This window comes from Nasonia vitripennis (assembly GCF_009193385.2).
Source record: "Nasonia vitripennis strain AsymCx chromosome 4 unlocalized genomic scaffold, Nvit_psr_1.1 chr4_random0003, whole genome shotgun sequence".
Taxonomy (NCBI): domain Eukaryota; kingdom Metazoa; phylum Arthropoda; class Insecta; order Hymenoptera; family Pteromalidae; genus Nasonia; species Nasonia vitripennis.
The window spans coordinates 5326341-5340548 of NW_022279638.1; the positions used below are offsets into that span (position 1 = coordinate 5326341).

The 14208-nt window shown below is 38.6% G+C and overlaps 1 protein-coding gene across 8 annotated transcripts in view; it reads left to right on the forward strand.

The window, feature by feature from the left end:
* Nucleotides 1–14208, forward strand: part of Mmp1 (matrix metalloproteinase 1) — a 330832-nt gene that overhangs the window by 85373 nt on the left and 231251 nt on the right. The window contains exon 4 of one of the 8 annotated variants that reach the window (XM_031928038.2): nt 2515–2676. The gene's annotated coding sequence lies outside the window, so the exon portion shown is untranslated. 8 annotated transcript variants of the gene reach the window in all.

Consider the following 14208-nt stretch of genomic DNA (forward strand, 5'->3'; position numbering starts at 1 on the left):
CGTCTGCTTCTTTCCGCATCGTCCGGTCGTCTGCTTCTTGCGGCATCATCCCGCTAACCCCGCTTTTCCTTCCTTCCATCTTTTCTCCTCTATCGCTGTTTGCGCAGTGTCGATCACTAGGCTAACTGCGTTCAGGGTTGAACGATTCTTCCTAACGCCATATTGGTGTTCCGCTAATCCACCTTTTCCTTCTATAAAATTATCCATTCTGACGCAGATTATGTGTTCCAGGATCTTACCCGGAGTGTCCAACATGCAGAGCGGTCTGTATGATGAGAAATCCTGGGGTGGCTTTTTTCCTTTTGGCAGAAGTAAGAGACGCTGTTTCTTCCAGTTTATGGAGAATGTTCCCTCTTCTAGACATGCATTGTAGATCCCCACAGGTACTATCGTTAAACAATACTTTTGTGGGGCCCGTTAACTAGCCCTTTTAGCTTCTGCTTTTAAATTTTACATTTCCATATCTCTTCCATCCATGAACAACGATTGCTTAGTAGGCAGAGTGTCGGGCTAGTAATCCAGAGGTTCTAGGTTTAAGCCTGACTCTCGACTTTTCTGACATCAGGACACCTCTATGTTTATATACTTTTATATGTTATGTACATAAATGTCTTCTAACGTCAAAGCTCCAGTGGTTCGGATCCCACTGTATACAATTTCGCACTGTACAAGTAAACTGCATGTGCACTACATTCTGATGTGATGCACATGCACCATGATTTTATTTTATGACTATAGGGAACCTCTCTGGCCGGTACCATTATATTATATCGGGCAGAGGGAAGAGCCATATAAGACTCTTTGAGAGGACTTGAGAAGGCTATGATATAGAAGAAAAAAAAAACATTCCTCATCCACCAAGGTGATTATGGGTTCAGGATCAAACTCGGCTTCTTTAGTATGCATCGTCAAGCTGTCTGCTTCCTACAGCATTATCCGGTCGTCTACTTCGAGTAGCATCGACCAGTCATCCTCTGAACAGGCTCAACCCCGACACCTACGTTTATCTGCATCGGGTGAGGGAGTCTAGGCTCAACTCAGTTACCTACGTTTCTCATCATCGGTCTGAGGAGCACTTAAAGGTACTTAACCCTAGCTACTACGTTTATCTGCCTTGGGCAGAGGAGTGAAAGCTTAATTCTGTGACCTACATTCCTTTGCATTAGTCTGAGGAGCGTTTCGTGTCTACTACCTAGTGGCCTACGTCTAGCAACAGTACTCGCTCTAGTACTAGCTGATTCGCCTTGTCCTTCCCTTCTATTCTCTTCGTAACCTTCTTGAGAATGGTCCTTATGTAGTTGTTTACCGCGCACCAGCCATCCTCCGACTCTAGGTATAGCTGTTGACGTCATTATTGACTCAGGGGTCACCCTAGTCTGAAGGTAACACTCGAGTTCTTCTCATTCCATTTTGCGAACAGTCACAGAAGACATGCTCCGCATCTTTGTTTGCTTCCGAATATACTGGGCAATTTGGATCGTGCTGTATCTTAAAGCAGTGTAGGTAGGCTCGAAAGCACCCATGTCCGCTCAAAAACTGCGTAAGGTAGTAATTCACTTCCCCGTGTCGTCTATTGGTCCAGCCAACAATACGTGGTATGAGACAGAGCGTCCATCGCCCCTTTTCACTGGAGTTCCATCGTCTTTGCCACTCAGCTAGGGTTTGTTCCTTTGCGAATTTTCAAAGTTCCTCTAGATTATTGTTACCACGCCAGTTTTCTTCGTATGTATTTTCTCGTTCTGTCGCTAAAAGGTGAATAAGCGGTATACTTGAGATAACGCAAACTGCATCTTCTGATACTCTTCGGTAGGTACAAGCGACCCGCAATGCACTTCACCTATAAACTATTGACAGCTTTCGTGCATAGAACTCCACGAACATAGCATCCACCCATATTTTGGTACTGTAAAACATAAATGATGTAGTTACACTGGCTAGGAGTAACGTTCGACTCTGCGATGGTCAACCCACATTTGGCATTAGTCGCGATAGTGCAGCACTGACTTTTGCTGCCTTACTGCTCACCCTCTCAGAATTAAAACAGTCCGCGATGTGTTAGTACGCCAACTTTTGAGATTCGTGACCCGAGGTTAGTAATCAGGAGAAAAGCACAGTCGAAAAATGATGATTGTCTTTAATCCACCCCGCGTTTGTCTGTTGAGTGGATAAAAGACTTCCCTATCCTCTGAAATGGAAGATCTACCAGAGGAGAGCTGCTCGTGTATTGGGGGGAATGAATAGGGGATATCCACTACGCATACCCTGCTCACTTAGGTAAACCACGCAGCTTGTAGACTGATGTGTGAGGTACTACCATCTCACCACGAGTCTATGACCAGATAGCCCCACCTAAGAACAGGGTACTACCATCCTGAACCAGTGAAACATCTCAAGAGGGGAAAGGAGTGGATGATACTAATTAATAAAGGGTTTGAATCATAGTAATATTATATTTATAAATGATGTGCGTTTACTCACTTGATTATATTGTTCTTATGCAATACTGATTCTCAGAGCCTACAGAAGAGGGAGTGGACTGCACGCATACTCATGAGAGCCTGCACTGAGATAAATGTAGAGTTGGATTAACCGGAAACTGGCAGTTTTTACCGGAGCGCTCAAGCAAATGGTTTAAGGTTGAATCTGCCTTAGCACTACCGCTGTTTTTACCTGACTGTAAGCATAAGTATAAAAATTGAATATTTAATAAGTGATTTATTGTTTTGGCATAAAAATTGGTTTACAAGTCCTCTGAGTACAGTTTATCGTATTTGCAAATTTTCATGATCCCAAAGCAGAAGGTTTGCTTAGCTCTGACGAGCTTACGGCAACATCGGGTTTTAAGGGCAATGCAGGTCTACGGCTTTCAGATAAGCTAAGAGACTTTACAGGTATGTCGCATTGTACACTGAGGGCTTGTAAACCAAGATTCATGGCTGAACAATGCATTGATTTATAATTATTTAAATTTTGTGCTTCAGCATAAGTATACAAATTTTGAGGTTAAGAGGTTAAGTTGTAAATATTGCAATACTTATTCTTAAACCTTTCGCAAAACTTTTACAAATTCCACGAAACCAATAAGTCCCTTATGAATTTGTCACTCATTGTAATATGATATGCTAAAAAACATAAACATATAAGTAAAACCTCACGTGTTCGGCGCGGCTGATATAGCGCGGGGAGGAGCCAAGCTTGGACTACTATAAACTCCGGTAGAATCTGCCTGCGTCCACCGCTAAATCAGCTGTGGTCGTCCAAGGCTAATACCACAGAAAAATGTACGGCTATTCTAACTCTACATTTCTCTCAGTGTGGGGCTCATGGACTACTGGATATGGTGGAGACCGGAGCAAGAAGCGAGAGCTTCCATTCGCAACTTCCTCAGTTGAGAGCCAGATTATCAAGGGATCCAGGTTGGGTTAAATCCTACAAAAAAAAACAACAAAATATACGTCTAAAAATTTTTTTCTTTTTACGTAAATTAAAAAACAAAAAATATTTACAATATACACTATTTCTACAGAAAAATATCACATATATACCATACAAAATTACTGACTAAAATTCATGACATTTTACTATATGAATAAGTGTTTTTAGTCACTTGCCACAGCTTTATAAAAGATCCGGACCGTCTTCTTTACTCTATCCGGACTTAAAATGTACCTTAAATATGCCCTCTCAGACCTAATGAATGACATTTCTAAAAAATTATAACGAGGTTCTTTAGCCCATGTATAAGAGAACTGTGACGTATCCACCGTTCTATCGAATTGCGAGAGGAGAAAAAGTAGCAACTCATTGCAGGCTTCTTGTAGGCTGTACGAAGCCTGGCGCGTAGCGCAGTATGCTGTACGTGCTCGTCCTCGAGTGAGTAGTACCCAGGCACCATGGAGAAAGTAAACAAAACCGACCTTGACCCCCCATCCCGAGTCAGTGAGAGGTCAAGATCAAGGTCAAAATTGTTTACTCCCCATGGTGCCATTTGTATTTTGGAGAAAGTCCCCTCACTCTCCCTCTTTCTATCTAAAGTGCCTCGGTTTTTTTGAGGCACTTTGGAGAGAACCCCTTTCTCTTCTCTGCCTATCCAAGGTGTCTTTAGTTTTTCAAGGCACTTCGGAGAGCGATAGAGTGACTTACTTGTAAGGTGTTGACACCCTGACGATCTACGAACGACTGATGTATTTACTGATCTTTTACTTGTAATTTTTCTTTTACCCTATGGGCTTTTAGGACCCAGGGCTGAAATCTCTCTCTCGCTGTCTCTCTCTCTCTCTCTCTCTCTCTCTCTCTCTCTCTCTCTCTCTCTTTCTTTACTTCAAAGATCTTCACATCTTGTAGGGTTCTTACAGTAACACCCTCTTCTAGCACTTCTTGCACCGCTTGTCGATGTTCCGTTGCCTTCCCTTCCGATGTGCGTTGGAGTTCCAAAAGTAAGTCACCAACTGCCGTTTTGCCTATCCTATTTACGCTATCCCCTAGCATCTTAAGTTTTGGATCTTTGGGGATTTGGACTTCCCGTCGGTAGCTTTTATGATTAGAGCCTCCGGTCGGGTTGGTCTTGCCCTTGGCGGCTTAAATTTTCTAGTGCCTTTTTGATCTACAACACCATTGTTAATCTTATCGTCTTCTTTTTCCTTTTTCTTCTTTTTCTTTCTTGTTTCCACCCTTTTGCCAGGGTGGTAATGTCCCTGTTGTGGGTGGTGGGCACTGAGTAGTGCTGAAAGTCGTCGCTTGTGGCACACTCTAGTCATGTTTTGGCGTTTTGTCCTCTTCTTTTCTTTTCTTATTGGTCTTTTCTGTGTAGGAGACCGTTCCTTCCTCTTCCTTTGCGTTTCTACCTCCCGTCTTTTTTCTGAGGTCAGCGAGGTACGTAAGCTATTTGACATCATCAGTCCAAAGCTAGACATGGTCTTGCTCGACGCTTCTCTTACGCTGATGAGCCGTTTCCAGAAAGACATGACCTCCCTTATCCTTAACACTCTTGTGAATTTTTTTGGCTGGACCTACTACAGCATCCATCTTGTCCAGATAGTTCTGAATCTTGTCCATCAACTCTTCGTCCGCACGATTTGCTGTCTGAATTTTAGACCATACCTCGTGCATTCCCCTGTTTATGACTCGATCACATTCTGATGCGTCACTTGAGGCTAATCTTCCTTTGAGGGCCGAGTGACCCACCTCTATAACCTCCTGTCTTGTTTGAGTTAATTGGCTCCCCCCAACATCCATGGAGCCTGCGTCGGCCACCGGGGCTTTCACTTGATCGAAACCAACGTCGGGAGTGGGCTCTAAAGCTTGACCCGCTTGGGGCAGTGTTATAATTAACTCACTGTTCATAATTGATTTATACTCGGGATTTCTTTCCCTATCCTGTATCGTAGGAAGAAGCCCTTTAACAAGGTGCTGTCATTCGGGCCAGATGAGCCTTGGTTATTTTAAGGAGGTTGCTACTCCTCCCCCTCCTCCTTCCCCACTTTTTTTATGGTGTGGCCCCGTGCTTGGGACCGGCGTAACGGAGTTGAGTGTATGTGTGTGTGTGTGTGAGTTTAATACACTTGTGGATAAACTTCAAATCTAGTTTATAACTATAACGAGTATGAAGGATGATTGGGATAGGTAGTGTTGGATAAAGTACACAGGTATGCGAGTAGAAATATTTATTATATATGTTTAACCATTATATTTATTTAAAACTCTTAAACATAATACAATTATAGTTATGTATCCTAATATATAGTTGTATTTAAGTATGCGACTAGCTTATATAAATGTAAATTAACAAACTTGTATATGATGATATAACCATCTTCTAAAGCTAAATATATATTTTCATCTTTTAATAATTGATCTCTCTTATCTACAAGCGTCTCGTCAAAATTTCTCATTGCACATTCAACATTGGAAGCAGTGAAATATGTGTACTTTGCATTTTCGCTATTTACTAATTTGTCTTTACTATAGTCACCCAGCTCTTTCACAATAATTGTTATAGCCTCTCTAATTTTTAATAAGTATTTGATTCTATGATCTATTATATCAGACACGGCTTTTAACCTGTCAAGCGCCACTCTTTTAAATACTAGTAAAGGCACTGCTTTCGCCCTAGACTCGCCAGAGTCTTTGCGTATTGTCGTCTCATCGTCCTCTGGTAATTCAAATGCTCAATCAGAGTAGCTGATCATAAATCTGATGTAAAATCCGGAAAGGGTGATTCGTTAATCCAGAATATCCTCCTCGCTGTACGCCCGGAAGTATCGGTCTATCTCGTCAAACTGTTTCCAGAACTGTAGTCAGGAGGCAAGCGGCAAGCATAGTCCGTAAAATTCGTTATTACTCAGTCGAACAACCGGGTTGAAGTCATCCGAACCGACTGAGGTATTTTCCAGCCCAATATGAATAATTTTTCCATAAGAGTTTTTCAAGTGGTGGAAGTTTGGCTGTCCTGAGTCTATCTATCGTGATGTCTCTTTTGCCTAGCCATCTTTTTTCTTCTTATACTTTTTCTTGTCACCAAGAGAGAACTTCAATTATTCTCTCTTAAAATATCTTTCTTTAAAAATCTCGTATTACAAGTAGGTGCGATAATCCAATGTGCTGTGGCATCTAAATCCAATACTGCTAAGCCCACTTCTTTCGGCACAACTCGACCCTTGTAATCCTTGAAAAACTCAAAATCGATAACTAGATCCATTTCTCCGTTTGTCTGCACAGCTCAAGAAAGGCGTATCGACTGGCACAAAGCTTGTATTGGTAGGTGGTTTTATTTGGTTTTTCAAAGAGCGCCATCTAGTCTTAACCGCTGTAATCCACCAAAACTTGTCGTGACAAGTCAATCTCCAACAGATTGTCGTACTCAGCATAAATTATACAATTTACAACAGTATCTAATGCGTTATCAAATCTCACGTCAATTCTCACACTTCTGATTAAATTCCAATGGGTGTCATTGTTGACCGATAAATCAGGCGTCAAATCAAATGCAAAAAGCCATTTGGGTATGCATCGCGTGTTATCGAATTGCCGGCATTTGAAAAATGTACCCCCGTACCCGAGAAGAGTGTGTGATACACATCCACATACATCTTCGTTTTTTTTAAAGTCAGGCTGCAGTTTTTTTGATGGGACTTGTACACCGTCCACAAACAAAGACAAGAAAATGATATTAAAATTTTTTTAATTTAACGGATTAAGTTTTTTATAGCCGTTATGAGCCTTATTTTCAATAAATCCAATTATGATTCTTTTCGGCAATTGACCCAGTATGACATTATCTATCGACTGACCATGCACGCCACTGTTCAGGGTTACGTTTTTCACCTCTACCCGTGTAAGCAGGTACTTTGCTGTGACTTACCACCAAGTAGTAGTCTATCTATATTTAGCATATCCACGTCTAAGTAGCCCAATAAATTAATTTTATTATTTTTCATAACTGTTTGTCGTCTAAAGAAACCTGCATTACCAGCATTAGTGTTATCTATTTTACCGGCCATGTCATCATACCACAAGACGCTGCTCAAGTGTGAGTTTTTTGCCGCTGGTCCGTAATTTAATAACGTCTCAATGTACGATCTGTATGCGTAGGCGTTACATGGTGGTGATACTGGTTTTTGATTGAAAAATACATCCACCTGATTGAACTGTGAATGCATAAAATTATTCACAGGGCCGACGACTGGTACTGACGAATCCTTCTCTAATGGTTTCGTCGGTGTTATATTCATACGTAGACTCAACATTGTATGCGCTAAATCTAGATATTCGTGTAAATAAAGTACCTGTAATTCCGTGTGTGCGGGCGAGACACAAGCATGCTGTCATCACATAGCGAATCTTCGCTATAGGTCCCGGTCGCGACGACTCGACGAGTCGTTTCAAGTCGTTAACGTAGCGAGGGCTGGACCCGTTCCCGAGACGTCGGGGCCCTGTGACGTGCTGGACGTTGCCACCCCGGTATATTAGACATAACATGACAAATAAGTAATTGTACAAGAAAATTTTGTTTTAGTATTTTGCTCATAACAACAATTTTTTTGATAAACGGGTTTTAGGAGCGTGTTTTACGGAAAATTTCCTGTCAAAATAAGCAAAAAAAAATCGATTTTTTCGAAGTTCAAATGTGTTGTGTCCCCTTAAAGCTAAAGTTACTCTATTGGATCCGAGATTCAATAAAAATACACTTCAATGACAGACTTGCTTGTAGCAAAGCAATAGACAAAATGTCAAGGTTACACCGCGAAATGAATGCAACTTAAAATAATAGTTCTCTGCATGAAAAGTCTGATAAAGTAAGTGATCTGAAAAAGGAAAGTTTTTGGGATTTGCACCCTAAGTTAGTCCAGAAAAATAATTTAATTAGAAAATCTAGAAATGAAGAAGAGTTGTATGATAAACTAAATTTTTTTTAGAATTAACCTACAATTAGAAATGGACGAAAATCTAATCGAATATTAAAATAAAAATTTAAGCTCATTATCTACCTAAGCCAAGCGGTATATGGTTATCGTCGCTACTTTTGTCCCTTCGGAAAGGTTATTTTATGAGGCTGGAAGGATCATGCCACAAGACAGAATTCGTCTGAGCCCTAAACTCCTACAGCATCTTTTATTTTTAACGTCATTGCCAAAAAGAATTAGCGGCTTTAAGAGGTTAATATTATAGAAAAATGATTATTTATTGACTTTACAGAAAAAGAAAATATTATTGTTGAACAAAAATTTAATATATTTGTTTATGTGAATTATAATTTACCATGTAATCATCAAACTTTGATCAAATGAAATCATAAAAACAATCGTGTGTAAGACTCTCCATGTTTTAAGAAACTTTAGTACATGTAGTATTCCGAGGACATATATACTTGTTAAAGGGTTGGAGACCTTGCTAATGCTGGGACAGTGCAGCGAGGAATCTAGGGCGGTCAGGATGAGGGATACGCGATATTCTAAAAAGTATCGATACTGCGTATTGATATGTATAAATCCACTAAATATCGATACGTGCAATATATTAGCATCAAAATATCGATATTACTTGTATCGGTTCGTATCGGTTCAATAGCTCCGTAGAAGCTTTCATCCTGACTTTCCGCTCCTTCTTGGCTCTTAACGCCCGGGCTTCTTTCTTTTTTTGGGCTCCCAAAGATGTCTTTGCCTTCAGATTTTAGCGATCCCTTTACTCGGCTTCAAGTCATAGCTAGTCAAAGTTAGAATCTTGAATAATTTTTGCATTTTTTGCCTTTTTTAATAATTTCTTGTGCAGAAATTTACTTGTGTTTCCCCTAAGTTAAGCTGGATTCCGATTAGTGTCATGCGGGATCTCCGTACCTAGGAATTACATACCATACTCTGGGCCGAATCCTATCAGGTATTTCAAGGACAACGCTTTTATTTTTTTAGGGTAATGAGACATTATAGATTTACTGATCAGAAGAACTTTGGCATAAGTAGCTAAACAACGAAAAACGCATGATTTCCGTCAGAATCTGATTTGAATTTCTATCCTTTTTGAAAGCCAGAAAACAAATTTTACAGTCACATATACTATACTTACTTACAATTTTCTTCTTCTAATATTGATAATCTTAAATTCAAAAAGTCGAAATTGGCCCGCCATGGACCACGATTTTTGGAATCGACCGTTACTCACGCCAGTTCACAGAACTGTCGAACTGTGGGAAATTCGGCTACTTTTTTGAACGAAAATCTGCTGACAACACAATTTTTGGCATATCAAACTAAATGTTTTTTAAATTACTCTGAAATGTTTAACAGGTAACTGCACCTTTTTTATAAAAACCATTTCAACAATATGTGCAGGCATAAATTAACAATAAATACTAGCAGTAAGTTGCATAATGTAGTAATTAGAGGCTGATAATGCACGTAAGTTGCATAAAATGCAATTATTTAAACAAATTTTACACAAAAATAACAAATTTATCACACTAGTCCTTATGTACATACAATTTATGTTGTCTTTAGTGATTTTTCTGTAGAATTTAAGAAGGTGCAGTTACCTGTTAAACTTCAAACATTTCAGAGTAATTTAAAAAAAATGTAGCTTGATATGCCAAAAATTGTGTTGTCAGCAGATTTTCGTTAAAAAAAGTAGCCGAATTTCCCACTGTGGCGTCGTAGTGTCCGAATCACGCAATCAGTATGCGCGCGTAATTTTAGCGGTAAAGACAAGTTACTTTCTCAATTTCAAAAAATATATATTTAAATACTTTTTCTGATTCAAATACAAACACTGGATTTGTTTGTGGTACAAAGACAATGTAATATAAATTTTTTATAGTATTAACAAAAAATGTCTTGATGATAATCATAAAATTTTGATTAATATGCTGTTTCCAAATAAAGATAATTTACGCATATCTTTTAAACAAGTGCAGTAGACTAATTCTTATGATTGCGGTGTTTTTGCTACAGCATTTGCAATCGCTATTGTATTTAATATTTGTGAATGTGATGTACAATTTGATATAAGTAAAATGCGAGAACATTTGATTAGAATGTATGATACATTTACTTTATCATTTTTCCCAATACCAAAAGAGTCTAAGAATAAAATTGATTTTGACACAATTGCTGAAATTTCTATTATAAGAAATGTTACTAGCGCAATAAATTTTGCTGAATTTAAGGGGTCTAACCTGGGTTAAATTCTGCAATATTCGTCTGATAAAAATTGTTCATTTTCACGTAAATTAAAAAAAAATCTAGTGAAAATATTTACAATACTATTTCTACCGAAAAATATCACATATATTTGGGCATTCTCTGCCAAATCAGCGACCCCACCCTCACACTTCAATTTTTAAGATAAATTAACGTTTTTGGGCTTAAAATTTTCGTTGAAGCTTCTAGTTTTTAGTACTGTATGGCATATGTGAATCTTTCAAAATGGCGGACCAGTAATGGCTGCCAAAAGGAAGAAACTACTCAATCAAAGCCGTTATTTGTATTTTGATTCGTATCAAAATAACAAATTGCTTCTTACAATTCACTTTTTTATGTAATTTAGATCGCTGATTATAAATCTATTCGTAGTTTTCAAATTTTCAAGATGGCGGATCCAAGATGGCGGCTGAAAAATGTAAAAATCATTTTATATCGAAATTTACAGTTGGGTATGAGTATAAGTGTTTTTGAGGTTGCTGATTACGAATTTGCTATTTGTTTTTTGACATTCCAAGATGGCGGATCCAAAATTCGATAATACACTTTTTTAAAACAAAAAAATATTTATTTGTAACAAGAACTAAACTAATCTATCTAAAAGTATGCGAATGTTACCCAAATCCTTAATAATAATCAAAACAAATAATAAGCATGAATGTAAAGTAAAAATTTTGAAAAACAATAATTTTCAATTATTAGCCACTTATATGTTGAGAATATTAGTAATTATAGTGAAGGTTACGTGTGTAAAGATGCGTAACATTCACTTTGGACTTATCTTAATGAATTCTTTGTTCACAGCTTTGTTTTTCTGTTTTAAGTCATCTGAAACAGAAAATAATAAATAGTTAAAAATTGCAATTTTTGAGCTTTAAACTATTTTCATAATTAAAGCACAAAATATCTACTTTTTTTGCAGTTATTTTATTCTGATAAGTATATACTTTGTTTCTGACAAGTAAAATACTTAATAGAACCAAATTTTTACAAAATAATAAAATTTAAATATTAATATCAAATTTGAATAATTTTTATTATACTCACATTAGATGATGTCTCTTATTGAAATTTAAATTATTAGCAGTACAGCAACACTACAGGAATCAGGTTGAAGATTAGAAAACTTGTCCAGATGAGATTGATGAAAAGTAGGCCACATGATCAGCTGATAAGCCGCACCAGACCGCTTGCCTGCTGCTTCTGTAACCTGCTTGGCATCTCCTCTCCAGCTATTTCGTGGGCAGAATATCTGTGTTTAGGGTGATTAAAATAAAAAAAAAAAAGAAAAATATGTATGATTTTATGTGTTTCAGTGTTGTGGTGCTGTATATTGTTTGTGTTTTTTGAGCTGTGGTTTAGGTGTTGGTTAGCTGTGTCTAAAAGTGTATAAAAATAGGTTAGTGTGCCCCAGCTGAGTAAGAATCATCATCTGGATGATTTCTCTTCCTTCGTGCTCGACGTGCTTCCAGTGTTGATTCTGTTGCTTTTCTATCAGACCAGAATATCCTTTCTTCATCCGCGTTCTTGGCCCAGTTCACTGCAGAAGACCCCGGTTGGATGCTAAACTTCTTCATCACCTCCAGTACTCCTGTTTTGCCGTCGTCGAAGCAAGTGGCTGCGATGTTGACACCAATTTGCAGGACTACAAGACCACTAAAACTTTGTTTAGGGACCAGTTTCCAAATAGATTGGTTGAAGCTTTCATTGCTGTTCTGTGTGAAGCCTCCAACGCATCTCTCAAGCAAATCTGGCTGTGTCAAGTCCTTATAAATTGGCTCAATCACATCCATGATAGCAGCAGGAAAAATATCAGTGAGGTGGAAATTTTAAAGTTTTCTGTTAGCTTTGGCTACCTGCCATTTGCACCAACTTGACTTTCTTGGCGGGCAAAGGTGGTGTGTAGGATTTTTATCTGTTGATTTCTTATGATAAAATGTCGCCCATATGGCGTTACTCATTGCATCAACAGAATGATTATGGCCTCGGATGGCATTGTCATAATATCTTGTCAACTGACCAATCCTTTGAGCAGTTAGACGATCTTGTCCACCAATACCTTTGCCATCTGAAAGTTTTTGGCCAGCCATATTTTTCTTCAGATTTCTGAGCCTTGTACCCATTCTCTTCTGCACGTGTCCTACACACTCTTTCTTCTGAATTACAAAATTTTCTCCATAAGGCTTAGCGTTGCACAGAGCTTTGTAAACTTTAACTCCATCACCTACATAATTCTTCAATCTTTCCAGAACTTCCTTGATGATTGGCGGAGCACTTGTCTTGATGGGCTTCGAACCACTCCTTGTACTGATGAGTATCCTCTTCTGCGTGCATTTCGCAAGCTCTGCAAAATGATTGTTTTGGAGCAACGTCAATCACTTTACCATTCGCATCGCGAATCAAAGTAGAGACCCCTTAAGTAAATTATTCACGGTGTAGAAGCAAGCATTACCCGAATGGAGTCTCTTATTTATTACGACATTAATCTCGTTTCTATCGTTTATGGTCGTACCCAGATACCTGAATTCGCTAACCTTTTCAAAAGTAAAATTCCTAACTCTGAGATCTCCCTCCCCTCTGCAGATGCCTAGTTTATCCACAATCACGTAATTTGTTTTTAATTTACTCACTGCTAACCCTGTATACTCCGCCGCTTTTATGAGGATTTCTGCGTTTCTTACTACCGTTTCCCTACAATCTCCCAGTATATCCAAATCATCTGCGTAGCCTAGTATCTGTGTTGTTCCATTAAGCGTTGCGCCCAGCTGGCCAATCTGCATTTTTCTAACGACATACTCTAACGTTAAGTTGAACAGCATCGTAGAGAGCCCATCCCCTTGTTTTAAACCATCGTGTATCGTAAATGGTTCTGATAAATTACCGCCTACTCGGACCTTTCCCGTACTTCCGTTCAGACATATTTGAATCAATCTCCCGAGTTTTTTTTGGTACACCGAGAAGTACTAGAATTATATACATTTTACTTCGCTTAATAGAATCGTACGCTTTTTTAAAATCTATAAATAGTTGGTGTATGGTTTCGCAAATTTCCCACTTTTTCTCTAACAACTGTCTTATGGTAAACATTTGATCGCTCGTCGATCTGTTGCACCGAAATCCGTACTGATAATCTCCTACTATATCTTCCGCGAATGGAGTGAGTCTAGCTTGTATTACGTTTGACAGAACTTTGTAGCACGTTGCTAAAAGTGAGCAACAACTATAGATACCCCTATAGTTGTTGCAGTCTGTCTTATCCTCCTTTTTAAAAATCGGTATAATGATAGATTCCTTCCAATTTTCGGGTATTAATATTTCATCAATTGCGCTCTACTCCTAAAACCCTTTCTGATGGCGCTAATCCCTCTGTACATTTCGCGGGGGTTATTTTCCTTACAGTTAGTTTTTATTCTTCTAATAAGATTCTTTTGATACTCCCGCTTCTTATTTCTGTAGATCGCGCCCGCCTGTTTCCTTACGTTAGAATACTCTTCTACGGTCCTATCTGTTGTAATATGTG